Source organism: Cebus imitator, unplaced genomic scaffold (assembly GCF_001604975.1).
Source record: "Cebus imitator isolate Cc_AM_T3 unplaced genomic scaffold, Cebus_imitator-1.0 Scaffold287, whole genome shotgun sequence".
Taxonomy (NCBI): Eukaryota; Metazoa; Chordata; class Mammalia; order Primates; family Cebidae; genus Cebus; species Cebus imitator.
This window is the reverse complement of record NW_016107602.1, coordinates 2,135,397-2,149,713: the sequence shown is the minus strand read 5'-3', so window position 1 is coordinate 2,149,713 and position 14,317 is coordinate 2,135,397. Positions and strand designations below refer to the sequence as shown.

General features: G+C 38.3%; 1 protein-coding gene across 3 annotated transcripts in view; it reads left to right on the top strand.

Annotated features, from left to right (window-relative positions):
- Window positions 1-14,317, top strand: part of LOC119467420 (putative EGF-like and EMI domain-containing protein 1) — a 558,651-nt gene that overhangs the window by 443,949 nt on the left and 100,385 nt on the right. For all 3 annotated transcript variants that reach the window (XR_005195958.1, XR_005195959.1, XR_005195957.1), the window contains one exon: window positions 7,660-7,782. The gene's annotated coding sequence lies outside the window, so the exon portion shown is untranslated. The remainder of the gene's footprint in view (window positions 1-7,659; window positions 7,783-14,317) is intronic.

Below are 14,317 nucleotides of genomic sequence, written 5' to 3'. Positions count from 1 at the left end.
CGATCTCGGCTCCCCGCAACCTCCGCCTCCTGGGTTCAGGCAATTCTCCTGCCTCAGCCTCCTGAGTAGCTGGGATTACAGGCACACGCCACCATGCCCAGCTGAATTTTTGTATTTTTAGTAGAGACGGGGTTTCACCATGTTGACCAGGATGGTCTTCAGGCTTGTGTATGTAGGTAAACGGTAGATGAAAAATCAGCTCACATTTTTCTCCGGATTTTAGTCCACATATTCAATTGCCTAATAACATCCCCAACTTTTTGTCTCTTTTGATAATTCAAAGAAAATGGATGTGGTCGTCAAGCAAGGCAGAGATAAAACCAGAAATTATAAACTGATAATATTTCATCATCTAATCAGAGCCACATTTATACATGTGAACAGAGAGGGTGCGCTATTTATTGAAATTGTCCTTTTTATACGTTCCTGAGCAGATAAGTGTCCTTTCCTCATTTACTGGAGGATGCTTAACTAGCTTTTTCTTTTTTTGACTATGAGAGATAATAACCAGTGGATAACAAAATTGGTCTTTTGATTTATGTACTTGCCCATCAAAATATTTATTTCTAAAACTGAACTATTCATCTAATATGCAGTGTTTCTTCTCTTGTGCTCTGTTGTGCCACAACCATCTATCCAGTTATTCAAGGCAGTTGACCTTGACTCTTTCTTCTCTATCACTTTCACTTAATAACCAAGTCATATTGATTTATTTTCCTTAAGTTCTTTTATATCTGTCCACATCTGTCTATTTCTACTGCTACTAGCTTAGGTCCTCATCATCTTTCGTCTGGAATTTGGCAATAGTTTTTGGTTGGCTTCTCTGCCTACAGCCTGCCACCCCTCTTGTGTATTCTTCACCCTGTTAGTGCTCACTGCCTATAAAGTAAAGCCATAATTTCTTAATGCAGTATAAAATACTCTCCATGATCGGGCCCCTGCCACATCTCTAGCAAAATCTTTTTCCACTTTAATTCTCACTCTAGATAGACCAAACTAATTGCTTATTCTATGAACATGCATGGGCTCCTCTTATACTTAGCACAAGATAAGTCCTTTAAGCTTTGTTCCTTCTTAGTACTGTCATTCTCTTCAAAAGTCCTATTTGCCTCTTTTCTGAACTAAGTGGGTTTTGTTATTGTTTCCTGAATGCCTGTGCTAGAAAATTGGTAGCTTTTTTTAATTTGAAGCAATAGCAGAAATTAGGGAAATAAAATCCACAGTATTACCAGCATGCATTTAAATCCTACTCACTTAGATCTGAGTTTCAAGTTACCAGAGATTGTAGCTGCCAAGAAAAGAACAAAAGGAAACACAGAGGATAAGGGTTGAGAAAAAATAAGTAGAGAGAGACCATTCACCATGAGGAAACCATTCAAGAAGGCAGCTTTACCATCCCTGACACTGTCAGGTGTATCATGACTTTGTACAGGCAGTTTTATAAACAGTTAACATTTGTAGTCAAGATGAACCAAGATGAACCATGTAATAAAGATGAACAAATCTCCAAATTCATTTGAATTTTGACAGAATATAATACCTCCAATAAATTCTGTAGAGAACAACTGGAAAGTATGACTTTTTATATACTTTATGAAATATGGATTAAGACATTTTACAGATTAGAGGACAACAAATCTTTTTAAAAGTAGATGTTACATTTGAGCTGCACTTGGTGATTTTGTCACACCGTAAGCTGCTCCAGCTTACAGCATGCCGCAGTAAAGATAATTTTGTTTACAAGCACAAAAGTAATTTAACTCAAAAACAATTAAAGGGAGTTATTGGATCACCTAACAGAAGTTCAGCGATAGGGAAGACTTCAGGCATAGTTCATTCAGGGCTCCAACTCCAATTTTCTTTAAGTTTTTCAGTTTTGTCCTGTGTTGACTGGCTTTACCTTTAGTGTAGCTTCACTCATGGAAGCAAAGTGGTTACGCAAAATGACTCACATCCATACATTACAATTGCCAGAGCAAGAGAGCCTCTACGTCCCAGGATCCCCAGCCTATATGTTGAGCTTCCTACTGACTGTATCTCATCTGAAGTAATGCATTCCTCAGAAGAAAGCCATATGCTAATAAAGGGACTACCTGATCCAACTACTCTGGTAAATAGAGATGAGATTATGCCAGATAAAGTCCATCCTAGATTTGGAAGAGGGGCAGTGTTTATCAATCCCACATAAATTACATGACATCTCTAAAGTGAAAGAGGTAAAATTTCCCATGGGAAATCTTGGGAACCCCAAGGTTTATTTAGTATAAAAGAAGAAGGGAAATGGATGAATCCCAAATAAGCAACCAGTCAATACTCACTACAGACACAATTCATATTTGTTCATCAGAAGATTTAGAAATTATTTTGTAACCCAGATGTTTCAAGCTACTTGTGAGTAGTCAAAAATAAATACCAAGACTGAAAAGAGGGTAAACAGAGCCAAGGAGCCCAATTCTGAGAAATTCCGTTAGTGAGTATAGATGCATAAGAAGATTGAACGCTGTGGATGACTCTCAAAATATTCATTCATTCATTCATCCCTATAACATATATAGGGTGTCTAATCCATGCCAGAAAATGTTTAAGGTAATGGGATCTTTAACACCTTAAGAAATTCATTCTATCAGACAACACAGAATTTTAAGAAAAAAATAAGCAGTTTTGATATATAAAGTGATTGCAACTATAGTAGAACACAGGAAAATAAGGCCACATGGAAAACCTAGCGGAATCTTCACCAGACTCTTCAATATTTCACCAAGCCCTGCACTTCTACAATGCAATCTCCAACATAAAGCACGCCACGAGCACTTATTTTCAATCAACAGGTATTTGAGGCAAAGGAAGAATAATTTATTTTACTCTGGTTCTCAGTTAAATGGTCACACAATCTAAAAAATATAATATGAAACAATTTTGATTGTTTGGAAACAAAAGTGGGTCATTGTTGTTTCAGGGAGTTCTTAAGTACAAAAAACATTTGCTAATAATGTGCATTATTTTAAGATATTATATTGTGTGACCATCTGAGGAAATTGTTTTGAGAGATAAATAGAGCCAAAATAGTTAGAGAAAGGACATTAAAAGGAAAAATAGCAGGCATAGTTTTTTCTTTTTGATAGTCTTTTATAGCATAGAATCATGAACTCTTGGGTCCATTTCACAGCGGTAATATTGAGAAAATTCTAATCACTTTATCCTTATTCCCAGCAGTGTCCTGGAACTCCAATTCTAAGAGCAAGGCTTTCCATAAGCATCTAACGTGAAGATATAACTCAGAGAATTTTTTAAAAACTGTTCCTTCACATGAAGTATACTTGATAATAACATTTTAATGTAATATTGAAATTTCTGGTTTTTAACCCTGTTGGGCAGAATCTTAATGGCAAAGAAAATAACCTGTGACAGTTCCAGCATAAATGTCTAATATCATAGCTATTTAACCTGGTTTCACCTGATATCAGAGGTATGCCTTCAGAAAAGAAGTAACATTTCCTTCAGGTTAACAGAAGCAGATCATTTTTCACAACAGATCATGTGAAAATTGTCTTGAAATTGCATAGTTTTGCTTTCTATAATACATATATATTTAAATATTTTGAGCTGAGTATAGATTTAGGAATTTGGACTGAACTGGTCTAATTTAAACAACTGAGAAGTCCAGCCAAATTATGACCTTTGTGGTTCATGTGACATTGATGGTTAAACAGATAGCTTTCTACCCTCTTGCTAGTTGAAATTTATGGTCCACAGGCCAGTACATCAGAATTACCTTGGATTTAGTTAAAAAGGCAAAATATCAGACCTCAGTTGCAGATCTACAAAATCACCATCAGCATGTTAACAAAAGCCCTAGGTAATTACGACACTACACCGGACAATCTTAATTCTGGCTAAACATTGGAATCACTTAGGTATCTTAAAAATGTCTCATACTCAGGCCTTAGCCATGCCCAATTAAATCAGACTCTTTAAGGGTGGGACCCTGGCACTGGTATTTTTTGATGCTTACCAAGCGGTTCTAATGTGCTGCCAAGTTTGAGAACTATTGATTACACAATGTCCAATCAGTAAATTCAGTGTATTCTGAAAGGGCAAAAAGAAAAAGGAAGTCAAACCAATTACTTAGTATTTGGTCCCACTCTATAAATGATTGATTTTTTTAACTTTTAATAAGTTTGCTTTACTGTGGTGTGAACACAGCCTGTTATGTCTCAACCTGCCCAGAAATGTATCGTATTTTAAATCAAGAAGAGGAATGCTTTGCCATCCAAATTAAATAAAAGGTGACTTTGGTTTGTTTTTCAATTTTACCTCCTTTTGCCAACCTTATTCTCCAGTGTGGCAAATCCAGATGCTAAATTTCAGACAAACCACTGTACTTTTACATTGTCCACGCTCCTCTTCATGCACTCAATTCTCATTTTTCCCCTAAGCCTAATGGACTTCCTGCCTCTGAATTTCTATACTGTTCACTGCTCCTGCCATGCCCTCTCACTTCTTGGTCTTATATTGTTAACTCTACTAGTTAATGGAATAAAAACATTGTTTAATTTCCACATATAATCTCAAGCATTACCACATATCAAAATCTTCGATATGAATAGGAACAAAACACAGCACAGTACATGTGTTCATCACTATCATTTTATAGATGAGAAAACTGAGTCTCAGAAAGGCCAGATAACTAGCTAATAAGTTCCAACACTGTCCTTCCCAGGACGATCTGATTCAAAAACAGAGGAAGTTTGATTTGCTTCTGTGTGTGTGCGCATGCTTATTTCAACTATAGTATGGTACTTTAATTAAAATTCTGGGACAGATTAAGAATATGAACACATTAGGCTGGGTGTGGTGGCTCACACATGTAATACCAGTACTTTTGGAGACCAAGGCGGATGCATCACCTGAGGCCAGGAGTTTGAGACCAGCCTAGCCAACATGGTGAAACTCCATCTGTACTAAAAATACAAAAATAGCTGGGCATGGTGGCAGGTGTTTGTAATCCCAACTACTCAGGAGGCTGAGACAGAAGAATCACTTAAACTCAGTGGGTGGAGGTTGTAGTGAGCCAATATTGGACCACTGTACTCCAGCCTAGGTGACACAGAGGCTCTGTCTCAAAAAAAAAAAGGAATATAAACACATTAAAACTTACTAAAAAGAAAGCTCATTCTCAAAAGCTGTGCCCACTCTTATCTTTGGAATAGACTCAGTGATTTTTCTTATTTTCACTAACTTTGTTTCTTTTGTCAGAAAATGATTGAAGTTTGGTGAGTGGGTCAAAGGAGGTGGTCATACTATATTGTTTTCTTTAAAATTCCTTTTCATTACATAAGTAACACCTGGATAATTTTTTCTTGTAAAAAATGAGAACATAGATATGACTAAAATATTTTGGTCTAGCACAGCCCATGGCCAGGATGCAGAGGTTGCAGTGACCCGAGATCTCACCACTGTGCTCCAGCCTGGGCAACAGAGGGAGACTTCATCTCAAAAAAAAAAAAAAAAAAAAAAAATCACCTTAAATAAAAAATTAAAAAAAAAAATAACCAATATGGTAAAACCCCAAATCTAAAAAAAAAAAAAAAAATATATCTTAACTCCACAGAATAATACCCTAAAGTCAGAAAAATAAACAATTAGCTAGCATAAATATTGAGCCCCACATAAAAACACAAGTACAAATAGAGAATTCTGGCTTAACATTAGTTTATAGGAAAAAGACCTAGAGATTGGTTCCAAATGCCCCTCAATGATAGACTGGATAAAGAAAATGTGGCACATATACACCATGGAATACTATGCAGCCATAAAAAAGGATGAGTTCATGTCTTTTGTAGGGACGTGGATGAAGCTGGAAACCATCATTCTCAAAAAAACTAACACAGGAACAGAAAACCAAACACTGCATGTTCTCACTCATAGATGGGAGTTAAACAATGGGAACACATGGACACAGGGACACGAGGGCCTGTTGGGGGGTGGGGATCTAGGGGAGAGATAGCATTAGGAGAAATTCCTAATGCAGATGTGGGTTGATGGGTGCAGCAGAACACCATGGCACATGTATACCTATGTAACGAACCTACACGTTCTGCACATGTATCCCAGAACTTAAACTATAATAAAAAAAGAAAGAAAAAGACCCACAGGTTGGTTATTGCAGACTCAAAACATAATAAAAATCCTAGCATTTTGAAAAGTCAATCATTCTTATCTTTAAAATAAGATTCCTTTTAAAAATCAGGAATTACATCAAATATCTTTTTGAAGGAAAATACTAAATTGTATAAAATTTGTAAAATATCCAGAACTAGTAGTTTTTAGATATGGTACTTGTTTGATGACTTAATATCCTCTTTGTATATGTTTTGTCTGTTTGATTAAAAAATACAATGCCAAGTAAAAGAAAACTCTTTTGCTTCCCTCAGGTCATATTCTCTAGTTTTTATTACAGTACAAAGCACTCATTACATACAGATCATAGGATTTTAGCCTGAAAAGGTGCTATGATGAGTCATTGCAATAGTAGTGCTTCTTTATTTTGGTGTCTTCTTGAATAAGGATCTTGCCCTGTGGAATTAATGTTGCTTGTTGTAATGCTGATTGTCTAGTAGAGTGACTATATTTTAGTGAAGAATATTCATTTCCAATATTCTTGCTGGAATATCTGAGATTGAGAGCAGGAAAAATAAGGGCATTCTATGCATTAGATACATGCTTTCCTATGCTAAATTTCCATCTCTCTGAAAGATGATTATTTCTTTGTCAAAAGCCATAGGTTTTTATTTAAAAATAAATCCCCAAACAAGAACATTTAGAATTTCGTTATCCACCAGCTACCTGAAAATACCTTCCTAAGTTTGGGATATCTTCTTTTTGTGATTTTAGATACGCAAGTACTGATTACAAAGGGAACAAGGAAGCGTAGCTTCTGAGAGATAAATTGATTTTTCTTTTCTAACAGAAGATGAACATTACATTCATTTATCATGACCTTGGCTGATCATAAGACGTAGGTGATCATGAATCTGGACCTCTTTCTATTTTTTTCTAAAATTAAAGTAACCACTCATATAAACATGATATTTCAGAAAATGGCATCATAAGTGAGAGGAAAGAAGCTGAATCAATGACCCAAATGTATAATTTTAAGAACATCAAACCATGGCTTCATTTTAATTTCACTATCTCTACCCTGATGTCCATTATAGCACATGAGAAGGAGATTCAAGGTCTTAACTCTATTGCTGGCTTTATTCAGCAGTGCCAGATCATTATAGGTGTTTATCTACTAGCGTGTGCTGCTCCTAATAGAGTGGCTTATTGTAATTTCTCCCTTCCAGTTTTCCTTCCCCAAGGAAATACCTGTATCTCAGATCTGTCTAATTAACCAATATTTGAAGAACGGAGAATTATGAGCAATCCCTATGCTCATCATTGACGGGCTTTAAAAAGCTCAGTAAAGTTTCTATGTACATTTTCTTGTTTACATGATGAAGCAAAATGGATCAAACAAGCAAAGATTTGTAGCAACAGAGATGGTGCCTTTTTACAATATAACACATACTGTGTATCAAAGAAACATTGTGCCATTTCTTCCAAGCTGACATTGGAATGACATTGTAATCCTGACCATCTGTCTTCCTCCTCTAGATGTTGATGAATGTGCGACGGTGAATGGAGGCTGCCAGCAGCGCTGTATTAACACTCTGGGCTGCTTCCACTGTGAATGTGATACGGGATAGAGACTGCATGCTGACGAACGCTCCTGCATAAGTGAGTAAATATTAGAACCAGCTTGAAGCTGTTTTCAATGAAAATCGACCTGCCCATGTAGGGGCAGGAAGGAAAGGCTTTTCTATTGTAAAAACATCTATAGAAGCTAACAGTTTTCAGTACAATTCTATCCCTTAGGTTTTTTTTTTTTTTTAAGATATTTTGCTATTAAAAGACTGGCAGACAAAAAATGGGGAAGGAGATATAGAAATTAACATTCACAAGCAAACCTTGAATCCCCAAATATGTGACTATTTCTATAGCATATAATTTCTGCCATATACAGTTGAGTATAAATTTGTTAGTTGTTTCTATACAAGCACAGTATAGAACTACAATAAAGTGAAGATGCTGGGCCGTTATAATTACTAGCAACAATGTCACTCATTTTAGACTAGATAGAACTGGACTCAGAACCAGATTTATAATTAGAATTCAAGCCCCAGAAAAATTATAGCAGATTATATGCCGAGGATATTAGGACAGTTCAAGCACAGTGAAAACTACACACTTGAAATCTGAAATTCTGTATGTTCATGAAAATTTCTTAGATACTATTTGAGGGTGGTAGGATTATTATTTTTTGTCTTCTCTGTATGTTTCTGAATTTTCTAAATTTCTTAAAATGAGCCTATGTGACTTTCATAAACAGAAAAAAACAGTAGACCTTAAAAATACTGTTTCCTGTATGACTTGTAAATGTTCCTTGTTGTTTTAACTGAAGTAATTTACATACAGGTTATTTTTCATTGATTGATGATCCTCAGATCACATAAAAATGTATTCTAACTTCATCTCCAGGTCCCTTTTGAAAATATTTATGTTTAAAAAGCAGCACTTTGTACAGCACAATTTAATTGCTGGCTTTTATAGGGTTTGTTAACTAGTTCATCCATACAAAATTGTTAGTATCTATAATGTAGTCTATAATTATGAAACTTGGAATAGAAATCAGCCAGTTTCAACTGGCTTTATAACATATACCCCCTCCTTCTTTTTCTTAGCATGTCTTCTAAGAAATAAGAAAAGGGAATGCAAACAGGTGAAGATGTCCTACTTGCAGGTCTGATTTTGATATGAGGAAACAGGTTCTGAGAGAAAAAGAAAGAAAAAACTTTCTTGAAGTCAAGTGAAGATAAAAACAAAAGTCATATCCTAGGCTTCAGGGAGCTCAATATCATAATGATCGTATCGACAGCAAGTGCTGGTTGAGGGATATTAATACATGCATATTTAAGTCAAAGCAGCCCTTTCTTTTTGTAAGATTACTGGTTTTAGCAGGAAGAATCCCTTTGCATCCTCATTTCCAACCTGTAAATTCTCCAGCTGGTAGCACCTGTAAGCTGCCACTATAACTTCTCTCAATCACAAAATACTAAGAGCAGCAGGATTGTTCATACATGCAGATGGGATATTTATCAGTAAAAGTTGACCTGGCGAATTTTTGTTTCTGATATAAAAATTTTTTGCAAAGTAGTGATTTATATAAATCTACAATATCTGGTCTTTGTGATAAGGCAAAATAAACACTTTAGTCACCAACCAAATTGTATTCATAGGTATAATTAATTTGACAGTTACTAGCTATTCCTTTTTTTTTTTTTTTTTTTTTTTTTTTATTTTTTTTTTTTTTTTTTTTCTTTTTTTTTTTTTTTTTTTTTTTTTTAAGATGGAATCTTGCTCTGTCACCCAGGTTGTAGTGCATTGGCACAATCGTGGCTTGCTGCAACATCCACCTCCTGGATTCAAGCAATTCTCCTGCCTCAGCCTCCTGAGTAGCTGGGACTACAGGCATGTGCCACCATGCCAGGCTAACTTTTGTATTTTTAGTAGAGGCGGGGTTTTACCATGTTGACCAGGCTTGTCTCGAACTCCTGACCCCAGGTGATCTGCCCGCTTCAGCCTCCAAAAGTGCTGGGATTACAGGCATGAGCCACCACACCTGGCCACTAGCTATTTCTTAATAAAATCATCAAACTCTTTCCTTATTCCTTTCCATCACTGTCCTTGAATTTTCCAATTTTTTTAAGGACATCCGCTCAAAAGTAGAGTTGGACAAGGATAGTGTAGATTATCTTTTCTATTTCTATCCCTTAAAAGCCAATTATTATTATACATATACATGGGCACTATTTTAATAGCGTACTTTCAGCTCCATATGCTGATCTCCTTCCGCAGAATCTTAACAGTGAACAAATTAAATTTATATATGCATATTGATACACATGTAAATCTCCCACTATTTATATATGGAGTGAATTAAGCTAATAAGAAAATGTAGATTTCAGGACTGCCACCATGTAAAGTGTTTAACCCCTTGGATATCATTCTATAGAAGGTACTGGACTAAAAGCCTAGCACTTGACCCTTGAAAAAATGTTGATGCCTTTTCCACTTGCGTACACTGAAATTTTGGTTTTAGCTGGCACAGCTTACGTTTACAGCAGTCTTGTTAAAGAGAGCCCAAGAACAACTTGAGCACTTTGTATTGAATCATAAATAATGTGTAAGATTAAGGTCAATAACTATTTGATTATTTGTTCTGAAAGAAAGGGTTTATTGCAGAGAATTAACTTTGAGATTAGTCTGTATTCTGGACTATCTTGTAAAAAGGATATTTTTTAACTTTATTTTTGAAATATCAACTTTTATATTTAAGGGGTACATGTGCAGGTTTGTTTCATGGGAATATTGTGTGATGCTGAAATTGTTCCCATCTTTATGTCCAAGTGCATCCAATTTTCAGCTCCCACTTATAAATGAAAAATGTGTGGTATTTGGTTCTCTGTTTCTGTATTAATTCACTTAAGGATAATGGCCTCCAACAATATCCATGTTGCTGCAAAGGACATGGTTTTGTTATTTTTCATGGCTGCATAGTACTCCATGGTGTTTATGTACCACATTTTCTTTATCCAGTCTACTACTGATGGGCGCCTAGGTTGATTTCATGTCTTTGCTATTGTTAATAGGGCCATGATGAATATTCAAGTGAACATGTCTTTTTGGTTGGAGAATTTAGCTTCCTTTGGGTGTATACCCAGTAATGGGATTGCTGGGTTTAATGGTAGTTCTATTTTTAGTTGTTTGAGAGATCTCCAAACTGCTCTCCACTAATAGTGATATTTCCTAAATTAAAACCATTGAATTATCTTACTTTCCCTTTGAGATTTTTATCTGGCAGAAAGCTGAATATGGTGGCTGGTGTTTAATAAGAGATTACAGTAGATGGAAGTTTATTGTGATTCCATGGTAGAGTCACAGAAAAGAAGGTAAAGTTATGAAATGTTGTGATTTTGCCACATTAGGGTACTTGAAATCAAGTGCCTCCATTTCTTTTTTCCTCCTTTCCTTCTTTTCTTTCCTTTTCCCTATTCTGCTTATCAGTCCGAGGATGAGACTAGTATGACTTTTTGACTTTGAGCCTCTGGTGCTTTTTATACTTTCTCTTAATCAAAATTACAATAAAGTAACCCCCCCACACCCAGACACTTACAGACTTTCAGATGACTTCATTTCAAAAGGCTGTCCATTCTCAGGGCTGTGCTCTTGTAGTGGTGTGTGTGCAGTGCTGACCAGTCAGACTCTGTCAGAACAATCAAGAGTAGTATAAGGGAAGGAGTCCGTGGCAGCTGGCTAAGGTGGCAGGAAGTACAAGTGCACAGGGCATGGGGCTCACCATACAAGTTGCTCAGACTGCTGGTACAATGGATTCCCAGTATTTCTTGGACTGCTGATAGAATGGGATCCTAATAAATCTGGGATCTTGGTTTAGTGGACCTCAGTTTGAACCTATGGATTTGTATGCAAATTTTTGGAATGTGTCATTGCTTTGAAGGTAAGGGCCTTCCTTCAGATTCTTTAAGATGCATATGGCACCCCCAAAATGCCCCACATATATTTTTGTCATTATGGTGTCACTTCCTAAGAAGTATATAGGAGAAGGATCTCATGACATTGTTATATCATGATACTGTCTCATGATACTGTCATATTGTCTGATGCTGTGCAGGGAATGCTTCTCTCAAGAGCTTCCTTTATAATGGGATTCGAGGCTAGGAGCCTCAGTCCCTGTCCTTGAGAAGCACAGCTCCTGAGTCACTGTCATCTGTCCTGAAAGACAGCATCAAGAAAGCCAGCCTGCAAGGATGCCTTCCATGTGAGGAGCATCACTGCAAGTGAAAGTAGTTGCACTTGTTGATGGAAGGTGCAGACACAGCATGGGGAAGCAGACAAAAGTGGAATTCTTGTCACATTTGCTTTGCTGTTGGTGTTCTCCCTTAACGTGTATATTAGGAAATAATTTTTATATTTTTAAATTTCCCTTTATGTGGAGACCAACAGTTTAAAAGATGGAAAATGTATTTTAGCCATCACTAGAAACACAGAGAAATTTATGTTTCGATTAGTGAACACTGAATCTCATCTATGTGGTCGGGGGACTGTGGCACAGTAGAATTCAAGTTGGCATGTGACCTTAAGCAAGTCATTTAATCTCTCTGCACCCTGGCTTCCTCTTGTGCAAAACATAAATTGGACAAATGGGCTTAAAATTACAGGTATTGATCGACTTACCACCTATGCAACTTACGACCATTCAACTTTACAACCACAATCACTAGCCATGACTGCTCTGCGTCTGGCAGCACAAACGTTGCCCAGCTGGGCGTACGACAGTGTGGACCAGCTTCCGGCAGCACTACCATCTTCGCGTGCACCATTTGAACTGTACATATAGCCTACTCAACTTACGACCAAATTGTGTACCGACCGGTCCGTGATCCTGACCATGGTCGTAAGCTGAGCACTAGCTGTACTTCATCACGGATCCGGATCCAAGATGGCCATTTAGGAAGAGCTCAGGATTGCAGCTCCCAGTGAAAGCGCAGAGGGTGAGTGGACACCGCATTTCCAGACAGATTTTTATTGCCCACAGACCAGGAGATTCCCAGGCAGAGATGCCCCATGGGTTGCCAGCGTGGCTGTTTTAGCCGAGGCAGCCATTTTGGTCCTGCGGCTGCTTCAGCCCCCGCAGCTGCTTTGCGGCGCCCCAGCACAGCAGTTCTCCATACAAAATACACTGGTCTGGGTGCACTTTTAGCAGGCGATTGGAGCCCTGGGAAGGCGCAGTCACTCATTCATCTGTCTAAAAAGGGGTCTGAAACAGGGAGCCAGGCCAGGAGATTCCCAGGCAAAAAAAAAAAAAGCCAGCGCAGTGGGTCGCCACACGGAAAATCTCAAAGACCCCGGTGCATTTTCAGCAGGCTACTGGAACACCTGGGAGATAATCGACTGTTCAACTAAAAACCAAAAGGCTCTGAGGCAGGGAGCCAGGTGATCAGGCTCGGCTGGTCCCACCCCCACAAAAGAACAGCAACCAGAAACTCTGGATTGAGAGTTTCACAGCAAGCACAGCTGAACCTGGGATGGTCCAGCTCTGTGGGGAAGGGGTGTCAGCCATTGCCGAGGCATTCCACCACTACGGAGGCAGCCCACCGTTGCCGAGGCAGCCCGACGTTGCCAAGGCAACCTGCCATTACAGCGAGAGTCCGCCATTACAGAGGCGGGCCACCAATGCTGAGACAGTTCTCACTACACCCATATAAACAGGACTGCAGAGAAGTTCACAGGACAGCTGGGCGGAGCCCATAGCAGCTCAGCAAAGCCTCTGCAGGTAGACAGTGACTGGGCTGCCTCCTTGCTGCGTAGGGCAGCCCTGAAAAAAAGGCAGCAGCATAATGGAAACTCAAAAAGCCCTAATTACCTGGGACAGAGCACCTGGGGGGGGCGGGGAAAGGCGTTTATGAGTTCTGCTCCAGCAGACTTAAACGTTCCTGCCCAGAAGCCCTGAATGAAAAACTGAGCTCACAACTCAGCACTTGAGCTCATGTAAAGGACAGACTGTCTCCTCAAGCAACTCCCTGACCCCTGTATATCCAAAGAGTCACCTCATAAAGGAGAGATCAGACTGACATTTAGCGGGTATCCTTCTGGGACAAAGATAGCAGAAAAAGAAACTTGTAGCGGCTGTTATTGTTCTGCAGATGATGCAGGTGATCCCCAGGCAAGCAGGGCCTGGAGTGGACCTCAGTAGCCCTACAGCAGACGGGCCAGACTGTTAGAAGGAAAACTAAGAAACAGAAACAACTTCATTATCAACAAATTGGACGTCCACTCAGAGACCCAGTCTGAAAGTCAGCAACTACAAAGACGACAGGTGGATAAATCCATAAAGATGGGAAGAAGCCAGTGCAAAAAGGATGAAAACACCTGAAACCAGAAGACCTCTCCTCCTACAAGGGGTCACAACTCCTCACCAGCAAGAGAACAAGGTTGGATGGAGAAGGATGTGATGAAACGACAGAATCAGAATTCTGAAGGTGGGTAATAAGGAACTTCCGTGAGCTAAAAGAACATGTTCTAACCGAATGCAAAGAAACTAAGAGCCTTGAAAAAAGATTTGATGAAATGCTAACAAGAATAGACAACTTAGAGAGGAATATAAGTGAATTGATGGAGCTGAAAAACACAACAC